Below are 20,179 nucleotides of genomic sequence, written 5' to 3'. Positions count from 1 at the left end.
GTCAAAATGTATGACATCGTGATCCAGTTCCCGCCAATATCTATTAACTTCGCACAGCCAATGAATAGGAGAGGGAAAACATTCCACAGGACACAATCCAGAGCCTGATCAACTCTATGCGAAGGAGATGGCATTGTACAAAATACTCACAGGTTTTCTAATCCACGCCCCTGCCTTTTTTAAGAAGGTATCTCTGACCAACAGATGCATATCTGTATTCCCAGTCATGTGAAATCCCTAGATTAGGGCCTATTACATTTATTTTGATTGACTGATTTCCTTATGAACTGTAACTCAGTCAAATCATGGAAATTGTTCCATGTTGCGTTTATATTTATATTTTATACTCCCAGTCCCTGCCGCTGAAAAACATCCCCACAGCATGATGCTGCCACCACCATGCTTCGCCGTAGGGATGGTGCCAGGTTTCTTCCAGACGTGACGCTTGGCATTCAGGCCCGAAGAGTTCAATCTTGGTTTCTTCAGACCAGAGAAGCTTGTTTCTCGTGGTCTGAGAGTCCTTTAGGTGCCTTTTAGAAAACTCAAAGTTGGCTGTCATGTGCATTTTACCGAGGAGTGGCTTCCGTCTGGCCACTCCACCATAAAGGCCTGATTGGTGGAGGGTTCTCCCATCTCCACATAGGAAATCTAGAGCTCTGTCAGGGACCATCGGGATCTTGGTCACCTCCCTGATCAATGCCCTTCTCCCCTGATTGCTCAGTTTGGCCGGGTGGCCAGCTCTAGGAAGAGTCTTGGGGGTTCCAAACTTCTTCCATTTAAGAATGATGGCGAACACTGTGTTCTTGGGTAACTTCAATGCAGCAGAAATGTTATGTCACACTTCCCCAGATCTGTGCCTCGACACAATCCTGTTTCTGAGCTCTACGGACAATTCCTTCAACCTCATTGCTTGGTTTTTGCTCTGACATGCACTGTCAACAGTCCATACTTATGTAGACAGAAGTGTGCCTTTCCAAATCATGTCCAATAAAATTAATTGACCACAAGTGGACTCCAATGAAGTTGTAGGAACATCTCAAGAATGATCAATGGAAACAGGAAGCACCTGAGTTCAATTTTGAGTCTCACAGCAAAGGGTCTGAATACTTATGGAAATAAGGTATTTCTGTTTTCGTTTTTATACATTTGCAAACATTTCATTATGGGGTATTGTGTGTAGATTGTTGAGGATTTGTATTTATTTAATCCATTTTACGATAATGCTGTAAATGTGGAAAAAGTCAAAGGGTCTGTATACTGTCCGAAGGCACTGTATATCCACCACTGTTCAAAAGTATGGAGTCACTTAGAAATGTCCTTGTTTTTGAAAGAAAATAAAAAATGTGTTTTAATGTGTCCATTAAAATAACATCAAATTGATCAGAAATACAGTGTGGACATTGTTAATGTTGTAAATGACTATTGTATCGGAAACGGTAGATTTTTTATGGAATATCTACATGGGCATATAGAGGCCCATTATCAGCAGTCATCACTCCTGTGTTCCAATGGCACGTTGTGTTAGCCAATCCAAGTTTATCATTTTAAAACCCTTTTACAATTATGTTAGCACAGCTGAAAACTGTGTTTCTGATTAAAGAAGCAATAAAACTGACCTTCTTTAGAGTATCTGGAGCATCAGCATTTGTGGGTTCGATTACAGGCTCAAAATGGCTAGAAACAACTACAGTGTCTTTGTGAGACGCGGTGTTGGTGAACGGATGACCTCATGTGTATTTCCCCCCGTAAAGCATGGAGGAGAAGGTGGTATGGTGTAGGGGTGCTTACTGGTGACACTGCCTGTGATTTACTTTGAATTCAAGGCACAGTTAACCAGCATGGCTACCACAGCATTCTGCAGCGATACGCCATCTTATCTGGTTTGGGCTTAGTGAGACTATCAACAGGACAATGACCCAACACACCTGCTGCACCAGATGACCTGGCCTCCACAATCACGATCTGTCTCTCAGTATCACTGATCCAGGTCCCGCTCCATCTTCTGATAAAATGTATAACTTAATATTATGTCTCCAGAGAAACCAGGATTCAAATACATACTTTTTTAGATTTGCACTAGAACACCTACTTTTCATGGAATACACACCAATGCACCTCTCTGTGTAGATGTACATTGTATCTGAGTCCTGTAATGTAGTTCTATCAAGTACTTATACTATTGGCAGACTTTGTATTTGCAGAGTTTTATATATCCTTTAAATTACAGCATTACCCGCCCGCTGTTCATCACCCCGACCAGACCGTAGCCAGATCATTAATCAGGGTGTTCTTTTAACATGTCATTTGGTACAGCTTAAGGAGCCATTTTGTGCCTTCTCTGCCATGTCATTGGTCCAATATATGTCACTCTGTAATGGCTGGTCAGAACTCATTTTTTTTGTTGGTGTTAGTATTGATGAGATTAGTGGAGTGAGAGAGAGACCGCCTCTAGTGTGCTCAGACAGCATTCTGTCTGGTTGTGTCCTAAATGGCACCATATTCCCTATGTTGTGTACTACTTTGACCTGTGCCCATAGGGAATAGGGAGCCATTTGGGACACCAACAGACAGTTTCTCGCTAATACCATCAAGGTTGACTGGGATAGCAACAGCTGGAGTGGGGGTCCCTGTCTACTGTAATACAGTGTGGCATTATCTATTCTGTCTTTCTATTAGTGATGGCTGGGCCAGCCAGCCAGCCAGGGTTGGATTCTGAAATTTAATCACAGAATTGGAGAGTAATTCTACTTCCTTTCAGTCCAATTTGTGTGTTTGCATGTCTGTGTGTGCCTATTTGTATCTGTTTGTGTCTGTGTGTATTGTGTGTACTGTGTTTGAGTCGCTGTTTATGTCAGTATTTTTGTAATGGTTTACCCTAACCACAAAATGTGTTTTGATCAGTGTCAGATCTGTATCAATATCTGCAGCAGCCCCTATCCCCTACAGTGTAGCTCTGAGCATTTGTATATAAGCGTTGGGTAACAGAGTGCTGTAGATGGGACGGGAGCAGCAAGGGCAGACCAGGGATAATCTCTCCTCTTGGCGATAATGAGAAACTATACAGTACAGTAATCCTAGCCTGGAAGGAGCCTCAACCTGCCTGCAACACAAACTAACTCACACTCACTCATACACACACACAAACACCTCCCAGTCCCAACTGAATCATCTCCACAGCAGGAAATCACATCCACACATTCGTACCTCAAGCCTCTCCCTGCCAAGGTGTTATGATATATTTTTTTTATCTAAAAGGCAACCAGATTGATAGTAAAGCACCAAAATAGTTTCTATAGAGAAGAGCGTAGGATGAGGAGCTTTCTGTTGACTAATGGAAGCCTGGGGTTAAGCCCTCTTTTAGAAAAGTGTGCGAAAGATAGAAGGGGAGGTTAAATATTACCCGTTTTCTCTCTGTCTCTCTGTGTGTGTGTGTGTGTGTGTGTGTGTGTGTGTGTGTGTGTGTGTGTGTGTGTGTGTGTGTGTGTGTGTGTGTGTGTGTGTGTGTGTGTGTGTGTGTGTGTGTGTGTGTGTGTGTGTGTGTGTGTGTGTGTGTGTGTGTGTGTGTGTGTGTGTGTGTGTGTGTGTGTGTGTGTGTGTGTGTGTGTGTGTGTGTGTGTGTGTGTGTGTGTGTGTGTGTGTGTGTGTGTGTGGGTGTGTGTTTGTACTGTGCTATGTGTATCTGTATGAGGGACTGTTGTACATCAGCTCAAAGAGAGAGAAAGAGGAATAGGGAAAGATACGAGGACAATAATCCTGCACTCCTCTCTTCGCTCCCTCTCTCTCTCCTCTCTCGCTGATTATCCCTCTCTCTTTCTCTCTTTCTCCTCTCTTTCTGTCTGTCTGTGTGTGTGTGTGCAATCTATATCTGTGTAAAGATAATAATCCTTGAATTATCAAGGTAGGGATTATGCGGTTATGGTGGGTGATATCACAGGGAATAGAGTGCTGTTATCCAGCGACACTATTGTATTGTGACTGCAAGAGGTTAATGGAAGGAAATGTGTGCTGGACATAGAGAGAGGGAGTTGAGTGTTGTATGCTTCCTTACGTGTGCGTTGTGACATTTGTAGTGGAATAGTTCTGATTTAAAGGAGAGAGACTTCTTCAAAACAATCAAACTGTATTATTCATTATTGCAATAATGGTCAATGACCCCCCGTGGGTGATCGCTGAGAGCCCAAAGAGCAGATTTGGGATACATATCTTTAAAGCAACGTACATCCTCCTGAATGTTCATGACAAACAACAGATGTGTAGAATTATACAAAGGTGCAATGTGATATCATGCCACATCAATATTTACATCGCACCAGGTTTCTGTCTCTAGGTCAATTTAATGCTTGTTTATACCGAAATACTGATGCAACATAGGACACTAGGTCCTTCCCTCAAATGATGAAGTCCAATGTTCATCTGCGATGTGGGAGAAATAAACTGGAGGGAGGATATGCCTGGCACTGGGAAACAAGCCAGAATTTCACACAGACACTAATCATGGAATGGAATGCAGTCTTTAGTTTTTATCACCAAAGGCATCTTAAATCAACTGTCAGCGTGTGAAAGTACCAATATAAGAATACATTCTAATATAAAGTAATGTGAATAACATAATGTTGTAATTTCCACCACACATTCTTTAGGAAACATAAACAATGCACTGTAAGATAAGAGAAAAAAAATACATCTGTGCCTGTGGTTTATGCTATTCTGTTAAATGTGGATTCTTCTCTTATTATACTATATGCCCGTAGGTTTTGAACAATGATGTGCAATAGCCCTGAGAAGCAGGTCCATCCTCAATACTTTTTTTATTTTTTAGATGTGATATTCCCCTAACTAAAATAGGTCAGCATGAAATTTCTTACACTAAAAACGGCTTTAGCTGGAGGACTAGTAAAGGGCTGGAAGCTGGATGGGATGTGTGAGGTTCCAACACATCTGGAGTCTTATCATAGGAAAGGGATGATCCCTACTGCCACCTGCTTATGAGTTCTGGTACTATATTCCTCTACCAGAATGTATTCTATCCAGAGTACTGCTCACCTCTATACTTGCTCGATCTAAAGTGTGTGGGCTTAGCGGTATGAATCATCATTTCAACTCGGGCCGTGGGCGGCAGAACGCAACGGAGAAAGAAAGGATATCCTTTTCTTGCGGATCACATGCCGCCCGCCAGCCGAATCTCTCGAAGCCCACACACAGAAGAGAAATCAATGAAGATGTTTTAGACTTGGCTGCTGTACAGTCGACTTTTACATGCTGGAGTCTACACTTCTGCCCAGTGTTAGGAATATGGAGTGAGGAATAAGGAGCGCTAGGAGTAGAGGCACTGTGCCATATGTATCTACACACTGACTCATCATCCTGAAATAAAAATTGCAATTATGTATATCTTGTTTGGAGATGGACAGGTATAATAAGGATTTAAGATGATGAAGGAACTTCTCTTTATTCTTCTCTGCTCGCTTCCCCCATGTCAACAGTCCCTCTGAGGAAGGAAGCATTGTAGAGGTATAAGAGGTAATTGTATAAGTAGGATGTGGTTCTCTTCTCTGCTTCCTCCCAAAACACATCAGTCCTTTTCTTCCTTCCATTTGATGGAGATCTAAGTTCAAAGTCCCTCTGAAGTCATTACGCATGAAGGAACTAAAACATGTTTTTTTATTTATTTTACCTTAGTTTTTTATTTTTATTTTACCTTTATTTAACTAGGCAAGTCAGTTAAGAACAAATTCTTATTTTCACTGACAGCCTAGGAACAGTGGGTTAACTGCCTTGTTCAGGGGCAGAAGGACAGATTTTTACATTGTCAGCTCGGGGATTTAATCTTGGAACCTTTCAGTTACTAGTCCAAATTTCTAACCACTAGGCTACCTGCCGCCTGGTGGTGAACAAACACTAGACTATACAGTAGGCCCAGTACCATCAACCTTCGTCTTCCCAAGGTGCAGTTGCTAGTGCAAGAAGAAGTTCTGTTCCTATATCTCTCCTCTTACTGTATGTGTAACAGTATAATTTTAAACCGTCCCCTCGCCCATACCCGGGCGCGAACCAGGGACTTTCTGCACACATCAACAACAGTCACCCACGAAGCATCGCTACCCATCGCTCCACAAAAGCCGCGGCCCTTGCAGAGCAAGGGGAACTACTACTTCAAGGTCTCAGACCAAGTGACGTAACCGATTGAAACGCTATTTAGCGCACACCGCTAACTAAGCTAGCCGTTTCACATCCGTTACACTCACCCCCCTTTTGACCTTCCTCCTTTTTTTCCCGCAGCAACCAGTAATCCGGGTCATCAGCATCAATGTAACAGTATAATTTTAAACCGTCCCCTCGCCCATACGCGGGCGCGAACCAGGGACCTTCTGCACACATCAACAACAGTCACCCACGAAGCTTCGTTACCCATCGCTCCACAAAAGCCGCGGCCCTTGCAGAGCAAGGGGAACTATTACTTCAAGGTCTCAGACCAAGTGACGTAACCGATTGAAACGCTATTTAGCGCACACCGCTAACTAAGCTAGCCGTTTCACATCCGTTACATATAGCTAGGCAATATTCATCCTACTGATCTGGATTTTCACCCGACCTGAATCCCATGTGATGCATGGCTGGCAGTACGCTGTCTTCCAGTAGGTAGGCTGTCTTCCATAATGATCTAGAGCGCATCTCAAATGGCATAATATTCCCTATTTAGTGCACTTCATTCAAATATATAGTACATAGGAAATAGGGTGCCATTTGGGACGAAGACTAGTTTTGCATCAGGTATGGAATGATGGAATCCATCCAGATCCAGTCAGCCTTGGAGTTTTTCTTTTTTTAAATGATTTTTTTAAGACCAGTTGGCTTGGCCATAAGATAAGATAAGATAGTGCTGACAGAGAGGGACAATGCAGGATTTCGTTTTTTATGTATTATCTCTTACATTGTTAGCCCAGAAAATCTCAAGTGTTATTACATACAGCCAGGAAGAACTATTGGATATCAGAGTGATGTCAATTTACCAACATTACAACCAGGAATATGAATTTCCTGAAGGGGTTCCTTTGTTCTCACCACCAGCCATGGCATTTGATCTGATCCCAGAGGCAGACCCAGAACAACATCACCGCAGAATAGGTAGACGGAGCGGCTTCCTGGTCAGACTTCGGAGGCGTGCACACCACCCACCGTTTTCTCGGCATATTGATTGTAGCACTCGTGCGGGCAATACACTGGATCACTGCTACTTTAACTTCCGCGATGCATACAAGGCCCTCCCCTGCCCTAATTTAGGCAAATCTGACCACGACTCCGTTTTGCTCCAACCGTCCTATAGGCAGAAACTCAAACAGGATGTACCCGTGACAAGAACAATTCAACGCTGTATGACCAATCGGAATCCACACTTCAAAATTGTTTTGATCACGCAAACTGGGCAGCCTCAGAGAAAAATATTGATTTATACGCTGATTCGGTGTGTGAGTTTATAAGGAAGTGCATTGGAGATGTTGTACCTACTGTGACTATTAAAACCTACCCTAACCGGGGACTCCTGGGTGGTGCAGTGGTCTAGCCACCAGAGACCCTGGGTTCACGCCCAGGCTCTTTCGCAACCGGCCATGACCGGGAGGTCCGTGGGGTGATGCACAATTGGCCCAGCGTCGTCCGGGTTAGGGATATCCTTGTCTTATTGCGCACTAGCGACTCCTGTGGCGGGCAGGGCGCAGTGCACACTAACCAGGTCAGCAGGTGCACAGTGTTTCCTCCGACACATTTGTGTGGCTGGCTTCCGGGTTGGATGTACACTGTTTTAAGAAGCAGTGTGGCTTGGTTGGGTTGTGTTTCGGAGGACTCATGGCTTTCGACCTTCGTCTCTCTTGAGCCCGTCCGGGAGTTGTAGCGATGAGACAAGATAGTAACTACTAACAATTGGATACCACGAAATTGGGGAGAGAAATAAATAAATAAAAACCTACCCTAACCAGAAAACGTGGCTAGATGGTGGCATTCGCGCAAAACCATGGAAAGATGACTGGGAATATGGCCGAATACAAACAGTGTCATGTTTTGTCTTATATCATCTTGTCATTTTGCTTTTCCTTCTGTTCGTTTCCCCCTGCTGGTCTTATTAGGTTCGTTCCCTTTTTCTATCCCTCTCTCTCCCCCTCCCTCTCTCTCCTCTCTCTATCGTTCCGTTCCTGCTCCCAGCTGTTCCTATTCCCCTAATCATCATTTAGTCTTCCCACACCTGTTCCCGATCCTTTCCCCTGATTAGAGTCCCTATTTATTCCTTTGTGTTCCGTTCCTGTCCCGTCGGTTCCTTGTATTGTATTCACCATGCTGTGATTGCGTTTCGCCCTGTCCTGTCGTGTTTTTGCTGTGATTGTGTATCGCCCTGTCCTGTCGTGTTTTTTTGCCTTCATCAGATGCTGCGTGTGAGCAGGTGTCTCTGTCGACTACGGCCTACGCCTACCCGGCGACCTGCAGTCTGTGGCCGCTTCTCCAGTTATTTCCCCTCTACAAGTCTAGAGATTTCTGTTATTCCCTGTTTGGATTTAAATAAACTCTGTTTCTGTTAAGTCGCTTTTGGGTCCTCTTTCACCTGCATGACAGAAGGAACCGACCAAGGAATGGACCCAGCGACTTCAGACGCTCGTTACACTGCCGTCAAGATCCAAGGAGCTATGCTCGGCAGACACGAGCAGGAATTGTCTGCTGCTCGCCATGCCGTGGAGAACCTGGCCGCTCAGGTTTCCGACCTCTCTGGACAGTTCCAGAGTCTACGTCTCGTGCCACCTGTTACTTCCTGGCCTGCCGAGTCTCCAGAACCTAGGGTTAATAACCCACCTTGCTACTCCGGGCAGCCCACTGAGTGCCGCTCCTTTCTCACGCAGTGTGAGATTGTGTTCTCTCTCCAACCCAACACATACTCTAGAGAGAGAGCTCGGGTTGCTTACGTCATTTCACTCCTTACTGGCCGGGCTCGAGAATGGGGCACAGCTATCTGGGAGGCAAGGGCTGATTGCTCTAACAAGTTCCAGAACTTTAAAGAGGAGATGATTCGGGTTTTTGACCGTTCAGTTTTTGGTAGGGAGGCTTCTAGGGCCCTGGCTTCATTATGCCAAGGTGAACGGTCCATAACGGATTATTCTATTGAGTTTCGCACTCTTGCTGCCTCTAGTGAGTGGAACGAGCCGGCGCTGCTCGCTCGTTTTCTGGAGGGACTCACGCAGTGGTTAAGGATGAGATTCTCTCCCGGGAGGTTCCTTCAGATGTGGACTCTTTGATTGCTCTCGCCATCCGCATAGAACGACGGGTAGATCTTCGTCACCGGGCTCGTGGAAGAGAGCTCGCATCAACGGTGTTTCCCTGCTCCGCATCACAACCATCTCCCTCCTCTGGCTTTGAGACTGAGCCCATGCAGCTGGGAGGGATTCGCATCTCGACTAAGGAGAGGGAACGGAGGATCACCAACCGCCTGTGCCTCTATTGCGGAGTTGCTGGACATTTTGTTAATTCATGTCCAGTAAGAGGCCAGAGCCCATCAGTAAGCGGAGGGCTACTGGTGAGCGCTACTACTCAGGTCTCTTCATCTAGATCTTGTACTACTATGTCGGTCCATCTACGCTGGACCGGTTCGGGTGCTACATGCAGTGCCTTGATTGACTCTGGGGCTGAGGGTTGTTTCATGGACGAAGCATGGGTTCGGAAACATAACATTCCTTTCAGACCGTTAGACAAGCCTACGCCCATGTTTGCCTTAGATGGTAGTCATCTTCCCAGTATCAAATTTGAGACACTACCTTTAACCCTCACAGTATCTGTAACCACAGTGAGACTATTTCTTTTTTGATTTTCCGTTCACCGTTTACACCTGTTGTTTTGGGTCATCCCTGGCTAGTATGTCATAATCCTTCTATTAATTGGTCTAGTAATTCTATCCTATCCTGGAACGTTTCTTGTCATGTGAAGTGTTTAATGTCTGCCATCCCTCCCGTTTCTTCTGTCCCTACTTCTCAGGAGGAACCTGGCGATTTGACAGGAGTGCCGGAGGAATATCATGATCTGCGCACGGTCTTCAGTCGGTCCCGAGCCAACTCCCTTCCTCCTCACCGGTCGTATGATTGTAGTATTGATCTCCTTCCGGGGACCACTCCTCCTCGAGGTAGACTATACTCTCTGTCGGCTCCCGAACGTAAGGCTCTCGAGGATTATTTGTCTGTGTCTCTTGACGCCGGTACCATAGTGCCTTCTTCTTCTCCGCCGGGGCGGGGTTCTTTTTGTTAAGAAGAAGGACGGTACTCTGCGCCCTGCGTGGATTATCGAGGGCTGAATGACATAACGGTTAAGAATCGTTATCCGCTTCCCTTATGTCATCAGCCTTCGAGATTCTGCAGGGAGCCAGGTGCTTTACTAAGTTGGACCTTCGTAACGCTTACCATCTCGTGCGCATCAGAGAGGGGGACGAGTGGAAAACGGCGTTTAACACTCCGTTAGGGCATTTTGAGTACCGGGTTCTGCCGTTCGGTCTCGCCAATGCGCCAGCTGTTTTTCAGGCATTAGTTAATGATGTTCTGAGAGACATGCTGAACATTTTTGTTTTTGTCTATCTTGACGATATCCTGATTTTTTCTCCGTCACTCGATTCATGTTCAGCACGTTCGACGTGTTCTACAGCGCCTTTTAGAGAATTGTCTCTACGTAAAGGCTGAGAAGTGCTCTTTTCATGTCTCCTCCGTTACTTTTCTCGGTTCCGTTATTTCCGCTGAAGGCATTCAGATGGATTCCGCTAAGGTCCAAGCTGTCAGTGATTGGCCCGTTCCAAGGTCACGTGTCGAGTTGCAGCGCTTTTTAGGTTTCGCTAATTTCTATCGGCGTTTCATTCGTAATTTCGGTCAAGTTGCTGCCCCTCTCACAGCTCTTACTTCTGTCAAGACGTGTTTTAAGTGGTCCGGTTCCGCCCAGGGAGCTTTTGATCTTCTAAAAGAACGTTTTACGTCCGCTCCTATCCTCGTTACTCCTGACGTCACTAGACAATTCATTGTCGAGGTTGACGCTTCAGAGGTAGGCGTGGGAGCCATTCTATCCCAGCGCTTCCAGTCTGACGATAAGGTTCATCCTTGCACTTATTTTTCTCATCGCCTGTCGCCATCTGAGCGCAACTATGATGTGGGTAACCGTGAACTGCTCGCCATCCGCTTAGCCCTAGGCGAATGGCGACAGTGGTTGGAGGGGGCGACCGTTCCTTTTGTCGTTTGGACAGACCATAAGAACCTTGAGTACATCCGTTCTGCCAAACGACTTAATGCCCGTCAAGCTCGTTGGGCGTTGTTTTTCGCTCGTTTCGAGTTTGTGATTTCTTACCGTCCGGGTAGCAAGAACACCAAGCCTGATGCCTTATCCCGTCTGTTTAGTTCTTCTGTGGCTTCTACTGATCTCGAGGGGATTCTTCCTTATGGGCGTGTTGTCGGGTTGACAGTCTGGGGAATTGAAAGACAGGTTAAGCAAGCACTCACGCACACTGCGTCGCCGCGCGCTTGTCCTAGTAACCTCCTTTTCGTTCCTGTTTCCACTCGTCTGGCTGTTCTTCAGTGGGCTCACTCTGCCAAGTTAGCTGGTCATCCCGGTGTTCGAGGCACTCTTGCGTCTCTTCGCCAGCGCTTTTGGTGGCCGACTCAGGAGCGTGACACGCGCCGTTTCGTGGCTGCGTGTTCAGACTGCGCGCAGAAGAAGTCTGGTAATTTTTTTCTGCTTCTGCTCCTGGTCTTGCTGGGTCTCAGTCTGTTCCCTGCCATCGCATCTCTCCTGTTCTTGTCCCTGCCCTTGCTGTGTCTCAGTCTGTCCCTAGTTCTCATTTTTTTTTTTAGAGTAGTACCTAGTTTCCCTTTTTATCGTTTTTCGTTACGGTCCTGAGGAGAGGAGTTGGGTTCTTTCTCGGGACGTGCTGGACCGTTTGATCTATGATTTCCTCCGTTGCCGCCAGTGTTCCTCCTCGAGAGCGCCAGGAGGCGCTCGGTGAGTGGGGGGGTACTGTGATGTTTTGTCTTATATCATCTTGTCATTTTCCTTTTCCTTCTGTTCGTTTCCCCCTGCTGGTCTTATTAGGTTCGTTCCCTTTTTCTATCCCTCTCTCTCCCCCTCCCTCTCTCTCCTCTCTCTATCGTTCCGTTCCTGCTCCCAGCTGTTCCTATTCCCCTAATCATCATTTAGTCTTCCCACACCTGTTCCCGATCCTTTCCCCTGATTAGAGTCCCTATTTATTCCTTTGTGTTCCGTTCCTGTCCCGTCGGTTCCTTGTATTGTATTCACCATGCTGTGATTGCGTTTCGCCCTGTCCTGTCGTGTTTTTGCTGTGATTGTGTATCGCCCTGTCCTGTCGTGTTTTTTTGCCTTCATCAGATGCTGCGTGTGAGCAGGTGTCTCTGTCGACTACGGCCTACGCCTACCCGAAGCGACCTGCAGTCTGTGGCCGCTTCTCCAGTTATTTCCCCTCTACAAGTCTAGAGGATTTCTGTTATTCCCTGTTTGGATTTAAATAAACTCTGTTTCTGTTAAGTCGCTTTTGGGTCCTCTTTCACCTGCATGACAAACAGTGTAGTTATTCTCTACGCAAGGCAATCAAACAAGTTAAATGTCGCAATTCAACGGCTCAGACATGAGACATATGTGGCAGGGTCTACAGGTAATCACGGACTACAAAAAGGAAACCAGCCACGTCACGGACCCCGACATCTTGCTTCCAGACAAACAAACACCTTCTTTGCCTGCTTTGAGGATAATACAGTGCCACTGACGCGGCCCGCTACCAAGGACTGTGGGCCCTCCCTCTCCTTCTCTGTAGCCGACGTGAGCAAGACATTTATTTATTTATTTATTTCACCTTTATTTAACCAGGTAGGCAAGTTGAGAACAAGTTCTCATTTACAATTGCGACCTGGCCAAGATAAAGCAAAGCAGTTCGACAGATACAACGACACAGAGTTACACATGGAGTAAAACAAACATACAGTCAATAATACAGTATAAACAAGTCTATATACAATGTGAGCAAATGAGGTGAGAAGGGAGGTAAAGGCAAAAAAGGCCATGGTGGCAGAGTAAATACAATATAGCAAGTAAAACACTGGAATGGTAGTTTTGCAATGGAAGAATGTGCAAAGTAGACATAAAAATAATGGGGTGCAAAGGAGCAAAATAAATAAATAAATAAAATACAGTTGGGAAAGAGGTAGTTGTTTGGGCTAAATTATAGGTGGGCTATGTACAGGTGCAGTAATCTGTAAAATGCTCTGACAGTTGGTGCTTAAAGCTAGTGAGGGAGATAAGTGTTTCCAGTTTCAGAGATTTTTGCAGTTCGTTCCAGTCACTGGCAGCAGAGAACTGGAAGGAGAGGCAGCCAAAGAAAGAATTGGTTTTGGGGGTGACCAGAGAGATATACCTGCTGGAGCGTGTGCTACAGGTGGGAGATGCTATGGTGACCAGCGAGCTGAGATAAGGGGGGACTTTACCTAGCAGGGTCTTGTAGATGACATGGAGCCAGTGGGTTTGGTGACGAGTATGAAGCGAGGGCCAGCCAACGAGAGCGTACAGGTCGCAATGGTGGGTAGTATATGGGGCTTTGGTGACAAAACGGATTGCACTGTGATAGACTGCATCCAATTTGTTGAGTAGGGTATTGGAGGCTATTTTGTAAATGACATCGCCAAAGTCGAGGATTGGTAGGATGGTCAGTTTTACAAGGGTATGTTTGGCAGCATGAGTGAAGGATGCTTTGTTGCGAAATAGGAAGCCAATTCTAGATTTAACTTTGGATTGGAGATGTTTGATATGGGTCTGGAAGGAGAGTTTACAGTCTAACCAGACACCTAAGTATTTGTAGTTGTCCACGTATTCTAAGTCAGAGCCGTCCAGAGTAGTGATGTTGGACAGGCGGGTAGGTGCAGGTTGCGATCGGTTGAATAGCATGGATTTAGTTTTACTTGTATTTAAGAGCAATTGGAGGCCACGGAAGGAGAGTTGTATGGCATTGAAGCTTGCCTGGAGGGTTGTTAACACAGTGTCCAAAGATGGGCCGGAAGTATACAGAATGGTGTCGTCTTCGTAGAGGTGGATCAGGGACTCACCAGCAGCAAGAGCGACCTCATTGATGTATACAGAGAAGAGAGTCGGTCCAAGAATTGAACCCTGTGGCACCCCCATAGAGACTGCCAGAGGTTCGGACAGCAGACCCTCCGATTTGACACACTGAACTCTATCAGAGAAGTAGTTGGTGAACCAGGCGAGGCAATCATTTGAGAAACCAAGGCTGTCGAGTCTGCCGATGAGGATGTGGTGGTTGACAGAATCGAAAGCCTTGGCCAGATCAATGAATACGGCTGCACAGTAATGTTTCTTATTGATGGCGGTTAAGATATCGTTTAGGACCTTGAGCGTGGCTGAGGTGCACCCATGACCAGCTCTGAAACCAGATTGCACAGCAGAGAAGGTATGGTTAGATTCAAAATGGTCGGTAATCTGTTTGTTGACTTGGCTTTCGAAGACCTTAGAAAGGCATGGTAGGATAGATATAGGTCTGTAGCAGTTTGGGTCAAGAGTGTCCCCCCCTTTGAAGAGGGGGATGACCGCAGCTGCTTTCCAATCTTTGGGAATCTCAGACGACACGAAAGAGAGGTTGAACAGGCTAGTAATAGGGGTGGCAACAATTTCGGCAGATAATTTTAGAAAGAAAGGGTCCAGATTGTCTAGCCCGGCTGATTTGTAGGGGTCCAGATTTTTCAGCTCTTTCAGAACATCAGCAGAATGGATTTGGGAGAAGGAGAAATGGGGAAGGCTTGGGCGAGTTGCTGTTGGGGGTGCAGTGCTGTTGACCGGGGTAGGAGTAGCCAGGTGGAAAGCATGGCCAGCCGTAGAAAAATGCTTATTGAAATTCTCAATTATGGTGGATTTATCAGTGGTGACAGTGTTTCCTATCTTCAGTGCAGTGGGCAGCTGGGAGGAGGTGTTCTTATTCTCCATGGACTTTACAGTGTCCCAGAACTTTTTGAGTTAGTGTTGCAGGAAGCAAATTTCTGCTTGAAAAAGCTAGCCTTGGCTTTTCTAACTGCCTGTGTATAACGGTTTCTAGCTTCCCTGAATAGCTGCATATCACGGGGGCTGTTCGATGCTAATGCAGAACGCCATAGGATGTTTTTGTGTTGGTTAAGGGCAGTCAGGTCTGGGGAGAACCAAGGGCTATATCTGTTCCTGGTTCTAAATTTCTTGAATGGGGCATGTTTATTTAAGATGGTTAGGAAGGCATTTAAAAAAAATATCCAGGCATCCTCTACTGACGGGATGAGATCAATATCCTTCAAGGATACCCCGGCCAGGTCGATTAGAAAGGCCTGCTCGCTGAAGTGTTTCAGGGAGCGTTTTACAGTGATGAGTGGAGGTCGTTTGACCGCTGACCCATTACGGATGCAGGCAATGAGGCAGTGATCGCTGAGATCTTGGTTGAAGACAGCAGAGGTGTATTTAGAGGGGAAGTTGGTTAGGATGATATCTATGAGGGTGCCCTCGTTTAAGGCTTTGGGGGGGGTACCTGGTAGGTTCATTGATAATTTGATTGAGATTGAGGGCATCAAGTTTAGATTGTAGGATGGCTGGGGTGTTAAGCATGTTCCAGTTTAGGTCGCCTAGCAGCACGAGCTCTGAAGATAGATGGGGGGCAATCAGTTCACATATGGTGTCCAGAGCACAGCTGGGGGCAGAGGGTGGTCTATAGCAGGCGGCAACGGTGAGAGACTTGTTTTTAGAGAGGTGGATTTTTAGAAGTAGAAGTTCAAATTGTTTGGGTACAGACCTGGATAGTAGGACAGAACTCTGCAGGCTATCTTTGCAGTAGATTGCAACACCGCCCCCTTTGGCAGTTCTATCTTGTCTGAAAATGTTGTAATTTGGAATTAAAATTTCAGAATTTTTGGTGGTCTTCCTAAGCCAGGATTCAGACACAGCTAGAACATCCGGGTTGGCAGAGTTTGCTAAAGCAGTGAATAGAACAAACTTAGGGAGGAGGCTTCTAATGTTAACATGCATGAAACCAAGGCTATTACGGTTACAGAAATCATCAAAAGAGAGCGCCTGGGGAATAGGAGTGGAGCTAGGCATTGCAGGGCCTGGATTCACCTCTACATCGCCAGAGGAACATAGGAGGAGAAGAATAAGGGTACGGCTAAAAGCAATAAGAATTGGTCGTCTATAACGTCTGGAACAGAGAGTAAAAGGAGGTTTCTGGGGGCGATAAAATAGCATCAAGGTATAATGTACAGACAAAGGTATGGTAGGATGTGAATACAGTGGAGGTAAACCTAGGTATTGAGTGATGAAGAGAGAGATATTGTCTCTAGAAACATCATTGAAACCAGGAGATGTCATTGCATGTGTGGGTGGTGGAACTAATAAATTGGATAAGGTATAGTGAGCAGGACTAGAGGCTCTACAGTGAAATAAGCCAATAAACACTAACCAGAACAGCAATGGACAAGACATATTGACATTAAGGAGAGGCATCCTTAGTCGAGTGATCAAAAGAGTCCAGAGAGTGGAGTGGTTGGTTTCGGGGTCAAGGCGATTTAGACAGCTAGCCAGGACATCGGTAGCAAGCTAGCATAGGAAGGGGGTCTGTTGTTAGCCACCTCTTGCGTTCCGTCAGTAGATTAGTGGGGTTCCGTGTGGTAGAGGGAATTAGTCCAAATCACACAACAACAAAAATAAAATAAAAACAATAGATATAGATTATAGAGGCCCAAGAATAAACATAATAATAATAATAATAATAAAAATAAATAAATTGTCCGATTGTCTATTCTGAGAGCTGCCGGTAAGACAGCTAACGGTTAGCAGGCCGCAGATGGGCGTTCAGGTAACGTCGAGACGGAGGAGCCAGCCGGATCTCCTTCGGGTAGACAACGTTGGCAGTCCAGTTGTGAAGGCCCGGTGGGGCTCTGCGTAGGCAGTAAAACGGGTCCGGATAGGTGACTGCAGCCCAGGAGTGATTGACGGAGCTCAGGAGTGATTTACGGAGCTGGCTAGCTCCGGAGTAATTGATGTTTGCTCCGGAATCGACGAGAGCAGATAGACACACGGATAGCAGCTGGCTAGCTGTGAGATCCGGGAATGAATGTCCAGAGAGCAGTTGAAATCCAAGGACATGGAGAGAAAAATTGGTCCGGTATGTTCCGTTCCGAGCCGCGCTGCGCCGTACAAAACTGGCGATAGATTTTCAAGCTAAAGGATAGCTGATGACCACAAACCGTGGTTAGCTGAATACTAACGATTTGCCAGTAAAGAAGCTAACTAGCTTCTGATTAGCTTCTAGCTAGCTCCTGGCTAGCTTCTGGCTAACACATTTAAATGTGTTAACCCTCACAAGGCTGCCGGCCCAGGCGACATCCCTAGCCGCGTCCTCAGAGCATGCGTAGACCAGCTGGCGGGTGTGTTTACGGATCAATTAAATCTCTCCCTGTCCCCACATGCTTCAAGATAGCCACAATTGTTATTGTACCCAAGAGGCCAAAGATAATGACTACCTCCTTACCTGCCACCCTAGACCCACTTCAATTTGCATACCGCCCCAATAGGTCCACAGACGATGCAATCATCATCACACTGCACACTGCCCTATCCCATCTGGACAAGAGGAATACCTACAGTGGGGAGAACAAGTATTTGATACACTGCCGATTTTGCAGGTTTTCCTACTTACAAAGCATGTAGATGTCTGTCATTTGTATCATAGGTACACTTCAACTGTGAGAGACGGTATGTAAAACAAAAATCCAGAAAATCACATTGTATGATTTTTAAGTAATTAATTAGCATTTTATTGCAGGACATAAGTATTTGATCACCTACCAACCCGCATGACAACGACCCGAAACACACAGCCAGGGCAACTAAGGAGTGGCTCCGTAAGAAGCATCTCAAGGTCCTGGAGTGGCCTAGCCAGTTTCCAGACCTGAACCCAGTAGAAAATCTTTGGAGGGAGCTGAAAGTCCGTATTGCCCAGCGACAGCCCCGAAACCTGAAGGATCTAGAGAAGTTCTGTATGGAGGAGTGGGCCAAAATCCCTGCTGCAGTGTGTGCAAACCTGGTCAAGAACTACAGGAAACGTATGATCTCTGTAATTGCAAACAAAGGTTTCTGTACCAAATATTAAGTTCTGCTTTTCTGATGTATCAAATACTTATGCCATGCAATATAATGCAAATGAATTACTTAAAAATCATACAATGTGATTTTCTGGATTTTTGTTTTAGGAGGCTGAAGAAATGTGGCTTGTCACCTTAAACCCTCACAAACTTTTACAGATGCACAGATGAGAGCATCCTGTCAGGCTGTATCACTGCCTGGTACGGCAACTGCACCGCCCACATCCACAAGGCTCTCCAGAGAGTGGTGCGGTTCTGCACAACGCAATCCTTGGGGCAAACTACCTGCCCTCCAGGACACCTACAGCACCCGATGTCACAGGAAGGCCAAAAAGATCATCAAGGACAATAACCACCCAAGCCACTGCCTGTTCTCCCCGCTACCTTCCAGAAAGTGAGGTCAGTACAGGTGCATCAAAGCTGGGACCGAAAGACTGAATAACAGCTTCTATCTCAAGTCCATCAGACTGTTAAACAGCCATCACTAACACAGAGAGGCTACTGCCTACATACAGACTTGAAATCATTGGCCACTTTAATAAATGGATCACTAGTCACTTTAATAATGCCACTTTAATAATGTTTACATATGTTCCATTACTCATCTCAAATGTATACTACCGTTCAAACGTTTGGGGTCACTTAGAAATGTCCTTGTTTTTGAAAGAAAAAGTCATTTTTCCATTAAAATAACATCAAATTGATAAGAAATACACTGTAGACATTGTTCATGTTGTAAATGACTATTGTAGCTGGAAACGGAAGATTTGTTATGGAATATCTACATAGGCGTACAGAGGCCCATTATCAGCAACCATCACTCCTGTGTTCCACTCCTGTGTTAGCTTATCCAAGTTCATAATTTTAAAAGGTTCATTGATCATTAGAAAACCCTTTTGCAATTACGTTTGTACAGCTGAAAACTGTTGTCCTGATAAAAGAAGCAATAATACTGACATTCTTTAGAGTAGTTGAGTATCTGGAGCTTCAGCATTTTGTGGGTTCGATTACAGGTTCAAAATGACTAGAAACAAAGAACTATCTTCTGAAACTCGTTCGTCTATTCTTGTTCTGAGAAATTACGGCTATTTCATGCGAGAAATTGCAGAGAAACTGAAGATATCATACAACGCTGTGTACTACTGGCTCTAACCAGAATAGAAAGAGGAGTGTGAGGCCCCGGTGCACAACTGAGCAAGAGGACAAGTACATTAGAGTGTCTAGTTTGAGAAACAGACCATTTCCGGAGACCTTCTCCCTTACCTCACCTCGCTCATCAACTCATCCCTGACCGCTGGCTACGTCCCTTCCGTCTTCAAGAGAGCGAGAGTTGCACCCCTTCTGAAAAAACCTACACTCGATCCCTCCGATGTTAACAACTACAGACCAGTATCCCTTCTTTCTTTTCTCTCCAAAACTCTTGAACGTGCCATCCTTGGTCAGCTCTCCCGCTATCTCTCTCAGAATGACCTTCTTGATCCAAATCAGTCAGGTTTCAAGACTAGTCATTCAACTGAGACTGCTCTTCTCTGTATCACGGAGGCGCTCCGCACCGCTAAAGCTAACTCTCTCTCCTCTGCTCTCATCCTTCTAGACCTATCGGCTGCCTTCGATACTGTGAACCATCAGATCCTCCTCTCCACCCTCTCCGAGTTGGGCATCTCCGGCGCGGCCCACGCTTGGATTGCGTCCTACCTGACAGGTCGCTCCTACCAGGTGGCGTGGCGAGAATCTGTCTCCTCACCACGCGCTCTCACCACTGGTGTCCCCCAGGGCTCTGTTCTAGGCCCTCTCCTATTCTCGCTATACACCAAGTCACTTGGCTCTGTCATAACCTCACATGGTCTCTCCTATCATTGCTATGCAGACGACACACAATTAATCTTCTCCTTTCCTCCTTCTGATGACCAGGTGGTGAATCGCATCTCTGCATGTCTGGCAGACATATCAGTGTGGATGACGGATCACCACCTCAAGCTGAACTTCGGCAAAACGGAGCTGCT

Source organism: Oncorhynchus gorbuscha, linkage group LG04, assembly GCF_021184085.1.
Source record: "Oncorhynchus gorbuscha isolate QuinsamMale2020 ecotype Even-year linkage group LG04, OgorEven_v1.0, whole genome shotgun sequence".
In the NCBI taxonomy this organism is placed as follows: Eukaryota; Metazoa; Chordata; class Actinopteri; order Salmoniformes; family Salmonidae; genus Oncorhynchus; species Oncorhynchus gorbuscha.
This window is presented reverse-complemented; position numbering follows the sequence as displayed.